This window comes from Zingiber officinale, chromosome 1B (assembly GCF_018446385.1).
Source record: "Zingiber officinale cultivar Zhangliang chromosome 1B, Zo_v1.1, whole genome shotgun sequence".
Classification (NCBI taxonomy): Eukaryota; Viridiplantae; Streptophyta; class Magnoliopsida; order Zingiberales; family Zingiberaceae; genus Zingiber; species Zingiber officinale.
The window spans coordinates 68349314-68365916 of NC_055986.1; positions in this window are offsets into that span (position 1 = coordinate 68349314).

Sequence of the window (16603 nt, forward strand, 5' to 3'; positions counted from 1 at the left end):
CCACTCATGGATTAGTGGTATATCGTGTGTGTGCTGCTCTTGCTGTCTGCGTTGGTCATATGACAGGCGTGGGCCGGATCGATTCGCCTCTGTGCTACGGCATTTAGTGTAGCAACAGAGTAGCGGAGGGGACTCTGGCCTCTCTGGTCGTGTGACTCGGTAGCAGAGATACCTCCCCGTCATCGTGTACCGGGAGTTGAGAGCATTGAGCTCCCCATTTATGATTTGGGGTCACAGGATAGGAGTACTTCGACAAGATCCCGCCCACTCCGGTCACCATCGAGCGTTGGACGACAGAGTACAGTTGTCCCCTACCCTACCGGTCTCGCCATTTGTGTGAGAGGATCGCTGTATCGGGGTGACCAGATCATTAGCATCATATGCATTGATGTATTTTATATTATTGTGATTGTGTTTTGCATTTGGTTGTCTGCATTTGGTTGATGCATACCTTTCACCTACATAGGATTATTGACAATTTGGTTTGTGACGACCCTTTGTCTGGATAGGAGTTCTGGTGAGTACTGACTTCCTCGATTATCTTTAGTTTTGCATATTCCCTATATATGATTAGGAAGCTGTATTCCATGTTTGTTGCTGTTAGATATGTCTTACTACTCATGTCCATTGGTATTCGCTGAGTTGTTGAACTCACCCCCGTTGATACTATCTTTTTCAAGTACCAGGTTATTTATGGTGTCGCTTGGAGCATCCTGTCTGCTGGTCCCCACGTCACATCAGAAGACTTATCGGTTTCATGTATGTTTTGTTTGTTTTATGTATCAGTTTGTTTAGCTCTGTACTCTGGTTTTATTTTTGGAGTGTTGACGTTGTTATGTGGTATTTTGTATTTATGTTATTGGTTGAGTAAGTCTAGCCGGCTAGCAGTTTTGTGTTTTGGTTTTGGTACAGCCGAGTGGGCTGCTTTATTTTTAACTGCGTGGTTGTGTCAGCCAGAGGCTGAATTTGATATTAACTGCGTGGTGTTTGTTTTCTTTTATGGTTATTATTCCAGCCGCATGTGGCTGAAGTATATAGTGCTTGTAGAAAAGTTTCAGATTGTCCGCCATACAGGGGAGATGCTGCCGAAATTTCTTCGGACAGAGACTCCTCCGGGGCGTGACAATTTAGAAACTGCCGCAGGCAGTTAGGGCTTCGGCGTGAGAGAAGAAGGGAAGAGGGCGCGCCGGTTCGGCGAGGAAGAGAAAACGGAGGAAAGAAGAAAAAGAAATATAAAAAGAAAAGGAAATATAAACATTTCCTCACTTAAATAGGGTAGCCTAAACAGGCTTTCCCGGAACCCAAATTTTATCCCTCGTTAACTCGCCCATACAAGCTCCGAAAAATTTCCAAAAATTTCATAAAATTCCCTTATTATTACTCTCTATTTTTTCAGTATTTTACATTCTCCCCCACTAATAAAAATTTGGTCCCCAAATATCGTTATCTACCATCAGCAAATACTAACTGGTAAAGCATATAAATGCTGAACGGTAAATAAATCACATATCTCAAGTGAAAAGATGAGGGTATCGAACTCGGATAGTATCCTCGAGCTTCCAAGTAGCCTCCTCGTCTGAATGATGTTGTCATCCGACTTTAACCAGTCGGATAATCTTGTTCGACGGCTTTCCTCCCAGTAATGCATCTGAACCTCCTCATAAGACGCCAAATCGAATCGAGACATCCACAAGACATGCTTGGATCAGGCACGTATCTCCTCAAGATAGATACGTGAAACACATCATGAACGCGTGACAGGACGTGGTGAGTGCCAGGTGGTATACCGCCCCGATCCTCTCCAAGATCTCGAAGGGCCAATGTATCCGGAGCTAACTTAACTCGAGGCCAAATCTCTTCACCCTTTTCGTGGGTGAAACTCTGCAAATACATGGTCGCCAACAGAGAACTCTAGTGGTCTGCTCCGATCAAGATAACTCTTTTGGCGGTCTGCGCCTCGACATCCTCCGTCGATAGCAAGCGCACCAACTCCAGCTCGCTGAACTCTATGAGGTCCCAACAACTGGGCCTCTCCAACCTCATCCCAAAGGACGGGTGTCCAACAAGGCCTACCATACAACACTTCACTGGTGTCATTTGGATAGTCGAATGCAAACCGTTGTTGTAGGCGAACTCTACCAATGGCAAATGGTCCTCCTAACTGCCTCCAAAAATCCAATACACAAGACCTCAGTAAGTCCTCTAGAGTCTGAAAGGTCCGCTCTAACGGTCCATCTGTCTGCGGATGGAAAGTTGTACTGAAACAGAGCTGCGTGCCCAAGGTCTGCTGCAGTCTCTGTCAAAAACGAGATGTGAGCCGGGCGTCTCTATCCGAAATAATAGTCAACGGAATACCACTGGAACTGCTAGTCATTTTTTTTTTTTTATTTTCTTTAAATCCTTCGTTTCTTCCCCCTCCTCGCACTCGAGCCCGACGCCGCCTTCCTTCTTCCTCCTTGCCCTAACCGCCGGCGGCGGTTACTTCTCCTCGAGCGTACAACCCCTCGGCCACTTCCTCTTCTTGTGTTCTCCTACCCGAGCCGAAGCCCTCCTCTGCCCTAGCCTTGCATTCTCAGCCCTATCACCGCCGCCCGACCGCCTGCCCTAGCCAGCCGACGCCGACCCCAATCGCCGGTGCCCTAGCCTCTGCCCCGACTCCAGTGACGCTGATTCTTCTCTCCTCTGTCCAACCGAAGCCTTGTCTGCCATAGCCCTTGCTGTGGACTCCTTGTCTTCGGCACTATCAAACAGAGACACCAGAAGAGAAATTCCGGCCAGCACTCAGGGACCCAACCTAGGGTTCGGATGCTCGGTTTTTCGCTCAGTGTCCGCGAGAGAGAAAGGGAGGCTCGAGTTGCAGGCCAGGCCTGAAACCTCAGCCAAGGGCTACTGTAGACAAGGCTCCGGAGGAGAGAAGAATCACACACCGAGTCGGCAGGAGAGGCTAGGCACCGGCGATTGGGTTGGCGGCCTTATGGTTGACGCCGGTGGCTAGGGCAAAGGCGGAGTGGGCGGTGATTTGCTGAGGACACTGGAACTCACGGCAAGGCTAGGCATAGGAGGGCTTCGGCTGGTAGGAGAACACAAGAAGAGGAAGTGGCCGAGGGGTTGTACGCGGAGGAAGGCGGTTAGGGCAAGGAGGAAGAAGGAAGGCGTCGGCTCGGGTGCAGGAGGGGGAAGAAACGAAGGATTTAAAGAAAATAAAAAAAAAAAAAAGAAAATAAAACTTTTCCTTATTAAACTGGTAGCCTAAACAGCTTTTCGACCCTGCTTTTATCCTCAAATCGTCTGCACGAGCTCTAAAAATTGCAAAAATCTCAAAAATTTGAAAATTCCCTTATTAATAATCGTCATTTTTCCGTATTTTACATTCTCCCCACTAATAAAAATTTGGTCCCCAAATTTCAATATCTACCATCGCAAGTACTAATAACAGATAATAATAATAAATGTTGAACGGTAAATAAACTCACATACCTCAAGTGAAAAGATGGGGATATCGAGCTCGGATCGTATCCTCGAGCTCCCAAGTAGCCTTCTCGTCCGAATGATACGCCATCCGACTTTAACCATCGGATAGTCTTGTTCCGCAACTGACGCTTCTTCCGGTCCGTAATCCCGGAATCTCCTCATAAGTAATGTCAGTCTGAACTGGAACCGAATATTATCAGCCATATCGCGGGTCGGCACGTATCTCCTCAAGATAGATACGTGAAATACATCGTGACGCCATCAGGGACCGGTAGTGCCTACGGTAAGCCTTACCCGATTCTCCAAGATCTCGAAGGACCAATGTATCGCGGAGCTAGCTTACCTCGATGCCAAATCTCTTCACCCCTTTCGTGGGTGAAACTCACGAAATACATGGTCACCAACAGAGAACTCTAGTGGTTCCGTCTCCGATCCAGAAACTCTTACGCGATCCTGCGCCTCTAACATCCTCCGTCTCGATAGTACGGACCAACTCGCATCCTCTGAACTCTCCGAGGTCCCAACAACGGCCTCTCAACCTCATCCTGGAGGACGGGTGTCCGGCAAGGTCTACCATACAACGCTTCAAACGGTGCCATCTGAATAGCCGAATGGAAGCTGTTGTTGTAAGCACTTACTAACAGATGGTCCTCCCAAGCGCCTCCAAAATCCATAACACATGATCTCGAAGTCCTCAAGAGTCTGAATAGTCCGCCTCCGATTGTCCATCCGCTGTGGATGGAAAGTCAGTATAAGGTTTGAACTGTGTGCCCAAGCCTAGGCCGCATCAGGCGTAAACGAGACGAAACCTGGATCTCTATCCGAAATGATACTCAACGGAACACCATGTAGTCCGATGATCTCCCGACAATACAGATCTACCAATCGATCCAGGGATCAGTAGCTAAGAAATGCCGGATTTGGTTAATCGATCAACGATTACCCAAATCGCGTCATGGCCTCGTCGTGTCCTCGGCAATCCTACCACAAAGTCCATGGTAATGTGATCCCACTTCCACTCGTGAATAGGCATCCGTGAAGTAATCCCAGTCTCGATGCTCACCTTCACCACCGACGACAAGACATCTACCACGAACCGCGATGTCTTTCTTCATACCGTTCCACCGGTAGGAACGTCTCAAGTCTCGATACATACGGTTCACCTGGATGGATCGCAAATCGAGATCGGTGAGCCTCCTGAAGTAGCTCCGTAAGACCGGATGAGACCGAGGTACGCATAATCCTGCCTCGAATATAACACCCTCCTCGTCTTGTGTAAACTCTATCGCCTTGAAGCTATCTCGACTACTAATGAATCGACAATGCCGATCACCACCGAGCCTCTCGGATCTTCGTCACGATCGACGATCGAGCAATCATAGTAACAAGAATACCCTCAGAGATCCCTGCTCCTCAAGGTCTAACTCGAAAAACTCGAATCAAGTCTCGATCAAATCGCAACTAAGCCAAAGTCCTCTCGGACTTCAGGTCGGAACCACATTAGCTTTCCGGTGGTAGCTAATGGTACAATCGTAGTCCTTCAGGAACTCCATCCGTCTCCTCCGAGATTAAGCTCCTTCCGAGTGAAAATATATTTGAGACTCTTATGATCGGTGAGAATCTCAAATGTGATACCATATAAATGATGTCGCCAAAGCTTCGAGCAAAAATGATGGCTAACTCCAAGTCATGAACTGGTAGTTCTTCTCATGCTCCTTCAACCGACGAAGCATAAGAGACTACCTGCGTCTTTGCATCGAAAGCGACCCAAACCCAGAGAAGCAGAGTACAACCGTCCTCTCCGAGGTAAAACTAAAACCGGAGCCGACACTAATCTCCGCCTCAGCTCTCGAAAGCTGGTCTCGCAATCCTCGGTCCACGAAACTTCACGCCCTTCCCGGTTAGGGCGTGTCGTGGCATAGCAATACGCGAGAAACCCTCGACAAAACGTCGATAATATCCGCCAATCCTGAAATCGGATCTCCCAGACTGACTTGACCGGTGCTCCCAATCCGGTGATACTCGATCTTCCGAGGATCAACAATACCTCTACTAGAAACCACGTGTCCAAAACCGACTTAGGATAGCCAAACGACACTTTGTTGAACTTCTCTGATGTCGTCAAGAATCTCCAAAAGCGCGAAGATGTCAGACGTGTTCCTCCTGAATGAGAGTAGACCAATATGTCATCAATGAAAACTATAACAAACTGATCCAAATACTCCAGAAATATGCGGTTCATCAAGTCCATAAACACCGCTGGAGCATTGGTAAGCCCAAATGGCATTACCAAAAACTCATAATGACCATATCGAGTACGGAAAGCTGTCTTACGAATATCCGAGTTTCGACTCTCACCTGATGATATCCGGATCGCAGATCAATCTTAGAATACACTGATGTACCTCTGAGCTGATCAAACAAATCCTCGATCCGTGGTAAGGGATATTTATTTCTAACGGTCACTGCATTCAGCTGTCTGTAGTCAATACATAACCTCATGGTGCCGTCCTTTTTCTTGACAAATAACACAGGAGAACCCCATGGAGAAACACTAGGGCGAATGAATCCCCTATACAAAGCTCCTGGAGTTGAACCTTCACTGCTCAACTCCTTTGGTGCCATACGACAGGAGCTGATTCTGCGGTTCCGAATCAACTCAATAGCGAACTCCACCGCCTTACGAGGCAAACCGGCAGCCCTCGAAATACATCAGGTACTCCTGGACTACGAACGTCAAGAGGCTGCGAATCGCTGCTGCCTCGATCGATCAAAGATAACAGGAAACCCTGACAGCCATGTGCCAGCAACCTCTGAGCCTATATCACCGAAATGATCGATAAGCCGTCGTCTCTGATGCCAGTGAAATCCCACGAGGGTTGGTTTGGAGGCCGAAATGTGACCACCCTCGTCTGACAATCAACTGTGGCATGATATGCTGACAAATAGTCCATGCCAAGAATAATATCAAAATCGACCATTTCTAATACTAAAAGATCCACTGTAAGTATTAGGTTGCCAAAATCTAACGGGCAACCTCGGACCTCCTGGGTGACATCCAATGAATCACCGGACGGTAGGGAGACGGTCAATCGCTGGGGTCTGTGAGTGGGTAATCTACCAACCTCCCTCTGGACTTCCGTCGTTGTACTTAGACGGAAGTCCAGAGGGACTTTAACTTGCCACCGAGTTGTAGTCACAGACTTGATTCAAGGTTTCTCCGAGTTGGGCCTTGAGGGGTAAGGACAGACAGAGCAGGGTACTCTGGTTACCATGGTTGCTCAGTCGTCGATCAGGACGAGGATCCGAGAGCCCTAGGCTGCTGATCTGTATTTGCAGTTTATTTTGCAGCCGGATAGTTCCGGGCAGCAGACCGAGTTTACCCGAGATGAAGCGGTGGTTATGTATTTCCGAGGTCGCTTATGCATATCTCCATTTCACCCGGTCAGGGAGGAGTTGCTTCAGGAAGATTATCGCTCATGATTTTCTATCCACCCAAGCGGTTCCCGTATGTACCAAGACTTAAGGTGTTCCTATTGGTGGAACGACAAGAAGGAAGTCATCGTGGATTTTGTAGCTAGATGTCTTGTATGTCAGCAAGTGAAGGCTGAGCACCAGAGACCTGCCGGCTTATTTCAGCGGATTCCTATTCCTGAGTGGAAGTGGGATCACATTACCATGGACTTTGTGATAGGGTTGCCGAGGACACGACGAGGACATGACGCGATTTGGTTAATTGTTGATCAATTAACCAAATCCGCGCACTTCTTAGCGATCCGGAGGACTGATCCGCTGGATCGATTGGCAGAGTCTGCAGCAGACCTTGGGTACACAGCTCTGTTTCAGTACAGCTTTCCATCCGCAGAAAGATGGACAGTCAGAGCGGACTATACAGACTCTAGAGGATTTGCTGAGGTCACGTGTATTGGATTTTTGAGGCAGTTGGGAGGACCATTTGCCATTGGTAGAATTCGCCTACAACAACGGTTTGCATTTGGCTATCCAGATGGCACCGTTTGAAGCGTTGTATAGTAGGCCTTGTCGGACACCCACCCTCTGGGATGAGGTTGGGGAGGCCCAGTTGTTGGGACCTCATAGAGCTCAGCTTAAGGCAGAGTTGGTCCGTACTTTTAGACGGAGAGTGGCAGAGGCACAGGACTGCCATAAGAGTTATGCTGACCGGAGTCGGAGACTCTTAGAGTTCTCCATTTGCGACCATGTATTTCTGCAAGTTTCACCCACGAAAGGAGTGAAGAGATTTGGCCCCGAGGTAAGCTAGCTCCGCGATACATTGGACCTTTCCTGATTTTGGAGAGGATTGGAGCGGTAGCTTATCGTCTGACACTACCATCATTCCTGTCAGGTGTTCACGACGTATTCCATGTGTCTATGCTGAGGAGGTATATATCCGACTCGACAGATTTGTTGACAGATATTTCAGTTCCTATTCAGCCTGACGTTACCTATGAGGAGGTTCCGGTACGGATTCTAGACCGGGAAGAGCGTCAGTTGCGGAACAAGACTATCCGACTGGTTAAAGTCGGATGACAGTATCATTTGGACGAGGAGGTTACTTGGGAGCTCGAGGATACTATCCGAGCTCGATACCCCATTTTTCATTTGAGATATGTGATTTTATTTACCGTTCAGCATTTATACTCGTTACCTGTTGTTAGTATTTGCTGATGGTAGATAACGAAATTTGGGAAACAATTTTTTATAAGTGGGGAAGAATGTAAAATATCGAAAAATGGCGAATATTAATAAGAGAATTTTTCGAAATTTTTGGAAATTTTTCCGGAATTTTTCGGAGCTCGTATGGATAAATTTACGGGGATAAACTTGGGGTCCGGGAAAGCTTATTTAGGTTACCCCATTTAAGTAAGGAAAAGTTGAATTATTATATATATTTCTTTTCTTTTATTTCTCTTTTCCCATTTTTTTTTCTTTTCCCGATCCGTGCCTCTCCCCGCGCCTCCTCTTCTCCCGAATTCTCCCGATCCTGCTGCCCTAACTGCTCCATCCACCGGCGCCGCGAAAACATCATCTTCTCCTCTCCATCTTCTTCATCGCGCCGGCCGCCACTGTGTCCTGCCGACACTGCTGCCCTCTCTCGACCCGAGCAGCGCCGCCATCCTTATGCCCTAGCGCCGGCCTCTTTCTCTTCCTTCCCAAGCCACACCAAGCGGCACTACCACTTGAGGTCGAAGGGAGCAGCACCGACAGCCGATGCCCTCTCTGCCGCTGAGACAAGGAACGCACCTTCTATTCCTCCTTCCTCGCGTCGACCACAGCCAACGTCGCCACCAGCCACCCGATCGCCGGTCAACGACGCCGAAGCTCTTTCCTCTCCCTCTCACTCTCACAGTGAGGAGTGCTCTCTCCTCTTCCGAGCTACGACCGTTACTGCCCAAAGACGGCTGCTGGACGCCCGCCCGAGCACCGAGCCGATCTTTGCATAGGTCAGTGCCTTCATTATTCTTGATGTCTTCCTTATAGAGGGATTTAGTTCTAGGGAGAGTAGGTTGGTCGTAGGTGGTTAGCCGCGGCAACAGACCTTTGCTCCGACCATTTCATCCACCCGCAACCACATCGGAGTTGGGTGAGTGCTAGGGCTCTAGTAGTATTGTTCGCCGGTGATTCAGAGCTCCGGTTGTCTTCTCTGATCTGGCACTGAATCTAATTGGGAGCCACTAGAGAATCACAACATAACTTGGTGAGTATCATGATGAGTTATAATTGAAATTAATCTAATTATGTGAATGAATTGGAGGAGAATTAGGGCTTGTGTGGGCTAGACCTGATTAATAAGGTGCTGGGATTATTAGAAGTTGAACATTAATTAAGATTAATTAATGACCCTTCAATTAGGGGTTATGAAACACTATTTTAAATCATAATGTATTATGAAGTTTCTTGTCCTGCAATAAATATGTTAGTCCAAATATCCTGCAAGACAAGTGTTAACATAAATATAATAAATAAAGTAATTAGTTTCTATCCTCCCAAGACTAGGAATTATTCAAGATCTCAGTATAGGGATCCCAAATGGATATAAACTGGACCGACACCTATTGTTCCTTAATTGGGACACATCCTCATAGTCATTCTCCTCCAGTACTTATCTTTACTTATCGTTTGTCAAACATCTGATCAGCCCGTCGATCAGTCTGGATTTCATGCCAGTTATTCGGTTAGCCCGTCGATATAGCTAGATTTCGTGCCAGTTATTCAGTCGACCCGTCGACCTGACTGGACTTCATGCTAGCTATCCAATTGACCTGTCGATCTAACTTGACTTCACACTAGTTATTCAATTGATCCATCGACTTAGTTGAATTTCTCCTACGCACTCAATAAAATTATTAGATCATAATAAAATTATTACTAATCATATCAACAATAATGACGGTGCTAACAACTAGACTGTCCTAAAGGAACACAAATGAATTCTGGTCATGAACTTATAACGGGTGCTTGAACCGGTCCGATCTAAAAGCCCCCGTTTCCAAGGTTCGGCGGGTTCGCTCATTAATTATAAACCTTCGCCGCTTTTGGTTCATCGACACAGATCCAACAGGGGAAAGCTCGATTCGGGCTTTCTTCGCGTCTCCGAGTGCGGTATTCCCTCCACTGCAGCGTCTTCTGGCGTCGTCAATACATGGCGGCTAGGTTTTGGAGGAGCCCCGCTAGGAATGAGTTGCTCAATAAGTTCAAGTTCGCGGATGGCAGCGCGACGAGGCGACTCAGCACAGCTCATGGCGCCGCTGGCGGCCCGAAGCCAGCACACTCGTCGAAGAAGGTATGACGGGTTTCTTTACGCTCCCAAGCATTTGGACTAACTGGTGGAGTGATTCCTTGTTTCACGTGGATTGCTGAGATGAATGCACAGGATTTATGTTTTTTTGAACCATTGTTTGATGTCGGTTTTCTATTTCTGACCTTGCCTTCTTGAATGCTTTCACTTTGTAGTGTACGTGCAGATGTGGAGATTATAGGTCAAATGACTTTTAACTTTCTTTTGAAGCGATTGGAGGCCAATAAAAGTATAGAACTGATATTCCTTGGAAGTTTGGAAGAGTTTAGAAGATTGTGTAGTTAACCGTCCATCTTATTCAGTAAAAACTAATTTGAAGGAAATCATAAATGTTATTAAGAAATTCTTTAATACAAATGGGTTGAACTATAGCTGATTAGGTTACGGTAAAACAAAATTTTCTAGATACTTTGAGAAAGAGTGATTGGGAAAAACAAAACTTTCTGAATCAATATAGTTTGTGTTTGAAAGTTGAACTATAAATGATATTTACTCAATAATGCATGATAAAATTTATGAACAATTACTATGTTGGGTTTGAGAAAAGAAAGGAAATCCTAATAATTGTATCAGTGTTACAAAAGACTAGAATGATATATCAGTTACTATTGTTACTGTTACTAGATGCCTCTCAAATGATTTTTTGCATGTAGATTTACATCAGCTGTTAATTCTTAACTCTTTATCCTTTTACATTGTACTATATGATATTTTCAATCATATTCACAATAAACCTTGATATCTTTTCTAGGCTGAGGAATTTATCTTAACTCCTAATTAATGGGAGTTTAATAAAGAAGTTTGAATTATGGAGAAAATTTATAGAAATTAAATATTTTTTTTTAAAAAAAAAGTACATTTGAAATTAATTATACGAGCATTATTTTGATAATAAGAAAAAAAGAATCAAAGTATATGAATCGTTGTAGTTTCTTTACACGATATAGCGAATGTATGTTTCATGGATCGTTATATGAGTGTCATATACTTTCTCATGTGACTATTAGTATGACTATTGGTCCTTAGACCTGAAGTCACCATGGTTCCCTACATAAGGAGTTATGTACTTTAGTTTCGTCAAACGTCACCCGTAACTGGGTGGACTATAAAGGCGATTACTGGGTATATAACGAAATATGCAGAGGGATGTGAGTGATGTAGATGAGATCTATCCCTCCCATATGACGGGAGTGACATCGGTATTCTTGATAGAGTTAGACCACGAAGTGTATGGCCATGCCCAAATGAATCAACATGAGATGTTGAGCTCATTTGATCGAGTGAGTCTACTTGGAGTTCAAGATTTAGATTGATTAGAGGATGACACGGTCTATGCCTCACATTGATCAATCTAGATGTCTAGGATAGAAGGACAATGTCACATATTGTGAGGAGTCACAATTAGTAGTCACAAGGTGATGTTGGATCTCCACATTCTTGTAACTTGGGTAGTAATGATGTATTGCTAGATACCGCTCATTACTTATGCTTCTAAATGAGTTTAGGGGCATTGCCAATGTTACAAGAACCTATTGGGTCACACACAAAGAACAAGTGGATGGAGATTAGGTTCATATGATGAACCAAGAGGATTAGATTCATTTGATGAATCAAATTGGATTAAGAGTAATCCAAATTGGGCTAATTGGGTTGGACCCAAGTTGATTCATGTATTCAATGAGTCTAATTTAGATTATGACTCATTAAATCAACCTAATTTAATGAATTAGATTCATTATATTAAGTTGGCTTGAATCAAATGGTTAGATTAGATCAACCATGGAAGAGATTTGGTCAAGTTTGACTTGACTTGAATGGAAGAGGAAGAGTCAAGTTTGACTTGACTAATTGCCACATCATTAGTGAGATGACAAGATGTGGACCAATGATGATGCTCCACATCATCAAAGTGTGCCACCTCATGGGAGTTACAATTCCATTCTCTTTAATGGCTACATTAATTGTGAATGGGGGTTACACTTGTGAATGGCCGGCCACTTTAGTATTGGAATGAAAATTGATTTTCATTCATGTGATTATTGATTTCATCTCCTTCCTCTAGCCATTCTCTTCTCCCTCTCCTCTTTCTTGGCCGTGAGTTTCAAGGAAGAAACAAGGTGAGTGGTTTTGAGTTTCATGAAAGAAAAAATAGAGTGATTGTCACATAGAAGAAGAAGAAGAGTATTCTTGTATTTCATCTTCTCTATTTTTCCTTTCCAATCCCATCCGAGAGCCCTAGAAAGTGTTAGCACACTTGGGGTGCTCTCTTCTCCATCCTTGAGTGTTAGAGAACACATCTTGTTCGTGTGGATATCACTAGAGAGTTGTCTACGTTGACAACTTCGAGATCCGGCGTACCTTGGACTTGCGAGATTTGCGAGGCACGCATCGAAGGTATAAAATGTTTTTCCTTTGTAGATCTACTATAGATCGAAGTTTAAAACTCGTACTCGTATTTCCGAAATTTTTCTTCGCACGGATCCAATGGCTAAGGGGGTTTCGGGGTTTCCGCGACGCGAAAAAGCGGTTTTCGCGGCCCGAAAAACCCAACATTCTAAGGCCTCATATGTTATGTTAGTACCATGAGAACATATGTTAGTGATTTACATGCTTTATGTTGTTTAAAAATCCATGATTTAATGCCTACATGTTTCGGCCATGACAAGAAAGATTAGGTCAAGAAGCTACCTAGGGTTCTTAAGGTCTCATATATTATGTAGTTACCATGAGAACTTATGTTAGTGATTTACATGTTTTTATGTTGTTGAAAAATCCATGATTTCATGCCTATATGTTTCAGCCACAACAAGAAAAGTTAGGTCAAGAAGCTACCTAGGGTTTCTAAGGCCTCATATGTTATGTTAGTACCATGAGAACTTATGTTAGTTATTTACATGTTTTATGTTGTTTAAAAATCCATGATTTCATGCCTAAATGTTTCGGCCATGACAAGAAAGATTAGGTCAAGAAGCTACCTAGGGTTCCTAAGGTCTCATATGTTATGTAGTTACCATGAGAACTTATGTTAGTGATTTACATGTTTTTATGTTGTTGAAAAATCCATGATTTCATGCCTACATGTTTCGGCCACAACAATAAAAGTTAGGTTAAGGAGCTACCTAGGGTTTCTAAGGTCTCATATGTTATGTTAGTACCATGAGAACTTATGTTAGTGATTTCCATGGTTTTATGTTGCTTGAAAATCTATGATTTCATGTCTACATGTTTCGGCTAAGATAAGAAAAATAAGGGCAAGGAGCTACTTAAGGTTTCTATGATAGAATATGAATTTATGTCACCATGTTATTTGATATGTATACTCATGTCATCATGTTACGATTCCTATGATATGTTATTATGTTATGTGCACTTTATGCCATCATGTATGATTCCTATGATATGATATATGCACTTTATGCCATCATGTTATGATTTCTATGATATGCTACATGTTATGTGCACATTATGCCACCATGATATGATTCCTATGATATGCTATATGTTATGGGCACTCATTGCCATCATGTTATGCTTATGCAAGGCTTATGTAAGATGAAAAGTGTAAGAGATGCTTCCCTATAAGTTGGGACTAAGAGCACTTTTCATGATATGACAAGAAACATTATATGTTATGATGTGACAAGAAACATGATATGCTATGATATGACAAGAAACATGTATGCTATTTTACTTTTGTATGACTTTTACCAAGGGTGGGCTCCTAAGCGCCCCTAGGTCGATGGTCAATGAAACATGCCTAGTAAAAGGGATGGGCTCCTAAGTTGCCCCTAGGTCGATGGTCAATGAAACGGGCTTAGTTCCTAGTAGATTCAAGATTAGTTACCTTGGATCTACTTAGGATGCGCGCATTCATGTATGTATGTGGTACAAAGCCGGGCCCTCATGTTGAGATTATGTTTAAGTATTTATGTAATATATGTTTTCAAAAGGACATTTGGCATATACTCATTTCATGATTCATGTTTTCAAAAGAACATCTTGCATCTATATGTTCATGCTATATGTTTTCCTCTATGCTATAGTAAGATGATCTTGAAGATATGTCTATGATGCTTATATGATCATGCTATTGCTTTATGTTTATACTCTCATATGCTATGATATGATTTTCTTAAATGAGTATGACACTACTTTATGATAGCATGCAAGTTGTTATATCTAGATGTTGGTTAAAAGAACATGTCACCACTTTATGTTTGATTCATGATTTGTGGTTGTTTTTGTGAGTAGGAAAGGAACTTACTAAGCCTATGTGCTTATAGTTTACTTTTCCTTGTACTGCAGAAAAGGGTAAAGAGTGGCTAAACTAAGAGAGCAGCAGGAAAAGCAAAGATGTGTGTGGAAGTGGCATGGTGGAAAGAAGATCTAATTTACAATTTTAAGACTTATTCATTCTCCAAGTTTTGCATATGAACTATTTTTCCTACTAGATACTTTTGGGATGATTTATACTTGATGCAAACTTATGTTTCATGTTTTGTGCTTTAGTTAAGATGATCATGTTGCAAGTAGTAGCTATGAAATCCAGTTATATGCACTAGCATGTTGACACGTTTATTATGTTACATGATTCTATAGCTCACATGCCAAGTTTTGTTAGTATGCTTTTATGATAGCATGATCAGTAGTTTAATTTTTAGTTAGTGTGTTATTTTATATACTTCCACTGCCATGATGTATATTTATGCATGCATGTATGTATGTTTTAAGTAACCTCATCCTTCCTAAAGTAGTAGTGGAGGGGCGGGCGTTACACCTAGTAGTTCATTTGGAAATACATCCGGATACTCTCAAACCACTAGAACGTCTGAGAGCTGAGAACTTCTGCTGTCGTTAGAATTAATCAACGACAATAGAAATCTCTAACGGCTATGTGACAATAGTTTCTGAGCCTGAATCATAGAAATGGTTGATATACTATCTGTTGGAACCTCAAAGGTTGTTTTGATGTGATCAATAAGTTAAGTTAGGTGTTGTGGTGTTTTAGCCTTGTGTCTAAGTGTGCAGAAGCTTAGGAGCACAGGGAGTCGAGCAGAAGATGCAATTAGTGAGAAGGGCGGCACAGGAGAGTGCGTTTGAGGGACGAGGCGCTGTGGAAGAGTACACCGGTGGACAAGAAGGAAGCATGTAGTGTTTCCGAGGAATGAGAAGCCAGAGCAGAAGATTGCTCAAGGAGCAAGAGACGTAGCTAGCGAGAAGGTCAGCACGGGAGAGTGAGTCCGAGGGACGAAGAGCTGCGGATGAGTACGCTAGCGGCTGAGAAGGAAGCACGCGATGATTCTGAGGGACGAGAAGCCGGAGCGGAAGCCTGCTCGAGAAAGCCGGAAGTTGGGTTTGGGTGAGCCCTATTTTGGATGGCTGAGATCACCCAAGCAAGCGGAGTCGGAGCGGAAAACCTGGACCGAGGCGAGCTGAACCAGAGCAGAGGGTCCGGAACGAAAAAAGTCAACTCTATTGACTTTCTTGGTCCGAGCGCCCGGACCTGGAGTTTATCCAGATCGCGGTCAAAGCACGATCTATGTGAAAAGGGTTAAAATTTTATCCTCTCCCAAGCGCTTGGAACCCTTCCAGGTGCCCCGACCAAGGCTATAAATATAGGCTTGGTCCAAGAAGCTCAACAAGATAAGCAATTTTGATTACAATACTTGTATACTTTCATTGTTAGTTTAGCTTCTTATTTTTCTGTGCTTGAATGCTGTAAGAGGCTTCTCCGCCTAAAAGGAGATATCTATTGCGCTTCATTATCCTTGGATTAACAACCGCCCCGGTTGTAATCAAGTCAAATTCGGTGCCTCTTCTTTTAGTTTATTGCTTTTATAATTTATGCAAGTGTTAAATTAAAAGTCCGTGAAGGGTAGTTTGTTTTTATTTTAGCAGGGCTATTCAACCCCCCTTCTAGCCGACTAACGGTCTCCAACAAGTGGTATCAGAGCAAGGACGCGTCAGGAGGACTAACCGTCGACTGAAGCAACGAGATGGCCAGAACGAACATCTACCCACCAACATTCGAGGGGGAGTTCATTTTTTGGTAGCGACAAATGCAAGTTTATTTTAAAACTGATTTTAATATGTTATTAATAATGACGTATGGTTATGAAGCTCCAAAGGATACAAAAGGAGAAGAACTTGAGGAGCATCAATGTGTTGAATTTTTCGGGTCGCGAAAACCGCTTTTCGCGTCGCGGAAACCCCGAATCACCCATAGCCGTAGATCCGTGCAAGGAAAAACCGAACGAAAATTCCGAGTACAAGTTTTACATATCTTTTTAGATCTACTCCTAGATCTACATGTTA